This window comes from Dipodomys ordii, unplaced genomic scaffold (assembly GCF_000151885.1).
Source record: "Dipodomys ordii isolate 6190 unplaced genomic scaffold, Dord_2.0 Scaffold95, whole genome shotgun sequence".
Lineage (NCBI taxonomy): Eukaryota > Metazoa > Chordata > Mammalia > Rodentia > Heteromyidae > Dipodomys > Dipodomys ordii.
Genome location: NW_012267311.1, coordinates 4,775,538 through 4,777,576, shown reverse-complemented (window position 1 = coordinate 4,777,576; position 2,039 = coordinate 4,775,538). Strand labels below are relative to the sequence as shown.

Genomic DNA, 2,039 nt, shown 5'->3' with positions numbered 1-2,039 from the left:
CTCTACCACTGAGCCACCTTCCCAGCCCCATAAAGCTGCTTTTTAAATGAGATTCTAATGGAAGATCTTTAATACAAGGTGGATTCACCTTGGAAGACTGGCAGAGAACTTGGAGAACCAGCTAGATAAAAGGGTTACATGATGGGGGGATATAACCCCATTATTGGGACTAGGTGAGGGGAAAAAATTAATAGGGGCCTGTTATCTCATTGCAGCTTCTCTTTATTCTAGAATTGTTGATGGGTGGGAATGTGGCATACTGGTAGAGTGCCTGCCTAGCATGCATGAAGCTCTGGGTTCAGTTTCTCAGTATCACATAAACAGAAAAGGCTGGAAGTGGCACTGTGGCTCAAGTGATAGAGTGCTAGCCTTGAGAAAAAGAAGTTCAGGGACAGTGCCCAGGCCCTGAGTTCAAGCCCCATGACTGAAAAAAGAAAAGAAAAAGAAAAAAAATTATTGCTGGAAATTTGATTAGTCATTGCTAGGCACCCTATTTTGTTTACGGCATTAGAGTTAGAAACACAAGAGTCCTGATGTTCAGTCTGGTATAATGTACGCAAATAATTACTATATAGTGTTAGCAGAATGTAAAAGGTTGGGGGAGCATCTTGAAACATCATTTTGGCTTTGTTCCTCCATTTTGTATACGTGAGACAGCTGAAGTCCAGGGTTAAACTAATGCTTCAAGAAGTAGAACTGAGGGGCTGGGAAGGTGGCTCAGTGGTAGAGTGCTTGCCTTGCATGCATGAGGCCCTAGGTTCAATTCCTCAGCACCACATAAGCAGAAAAAGCCGGAAGTGGCACTGTAGCTCAAGTGGTAGAGCGCTAGCCTTGAGCTGAAGAGCTGAGGGACAGTGCCCAGGCCCAGAGTTCGGGCCCCACAACCGGCCCCCCCCCCCAAAAAAAAACAACAAAACTGACTGGTCCTTATTTAATTTTGCCTTACTACCTTTAAAATATGATCCTCTGATTTTACTATTTGTCTGAAAAAGCCCACCTTACTGGGTACCCATGGCTCACGCCTGTAATCCTAACAATTCAGGAGGCTGAGATGTGAGGATTGCCATTTGAGACTCTTCACCAATTAACCAGCAAAAAGTTAAAAGTGGAGCTGTGCCTCAAGTGGTAGAGCACAAAAGCCCAGGGACACAGAGCTCAGGCCTCAAGTGGTAGAGCACAAAAGCCCAGGGACACAGAGCTCAGGCCTCAAGTGGTAGAGCACAAAAGCCCAGGGACACAGAGCTCAGGCCTTGAATTCAAGCCCCAGAACTGGCACATAAAAACAAAAACTAGTCCACCTTATCCATACTGTCCTCTTGACTACTTAGCACTCCTTCACACCAGTAGCACTCAGTGTTTTTCTTGATCAGGAGCTAACCCTGTTGGAGTCGTCAATCTTACTTCACATTCCTCAGTAGTCCGAGTAACTGTCAGGCGGTTAAGGTGCTTCAGAGTCCTACAATTTGAGTTGGAGCCTCCTTGTTCCACTGTGAGATCCTCATGTATGCACAAAGATTCCTACTTCTTGGGCCATATGAATACATGCATGGTGAAAAGTGAAGCGAAACGACTGCTGTGTTGTAGAGCCGCAGCCGCAGCATTAAGGAGAGTTAAACAAATTGGGAAACTCCGCCCAGCCACTCAGAAGCTCCTAGGCTGCGGTGGCTAGCGCTGGGGGCGGGCCGAGGTTAATTCGGGCGGGGTTGCGCAGTAGTGCTGCGCAACGGGCTCTGTTGCCGGAACTAGTGCGAATTGCTCCGAGTTGCGCGCCTGGTTGAGGGAAGCCCCGCCCCCGCTGGGTGAAAACAAAGGGGGCTCGGCGCGCCGAGGGGAAAGGGGCGGAGCGCTCTAGCTTCCCGAGCGCGGCGCTCGCTAGGTTTGTGTGGGCGAGGGGCGGGACGAATAGAACCGGTAGGGGGAGGAACGCGCGCTCTCCTGTCTTTGGCCTTGTAGCCAGGGGAGCCGCCTGCGCGCGCAGCGCAGAGTAGTGCGCCGGCGCGCTGAAAGGCTGGGTCCGCGAGCACCCGGGCGGGGTGGGG

The 2,039-nt window shown here is 50.4% G+C and overlaps 1 protein-coding gene across 2 annotated transcripts in view; it reads left to right on the top strand.

The window, feature by feature from the left end:
• Rnf38 (ring finger protein 38) overlaps positions 1-2,039 on the top strand; it is a 92,678-nt gene that overhangs the window by 25,393 nt on the left and 65,246 nt on the right. The window lies entirely within an intron of this gene.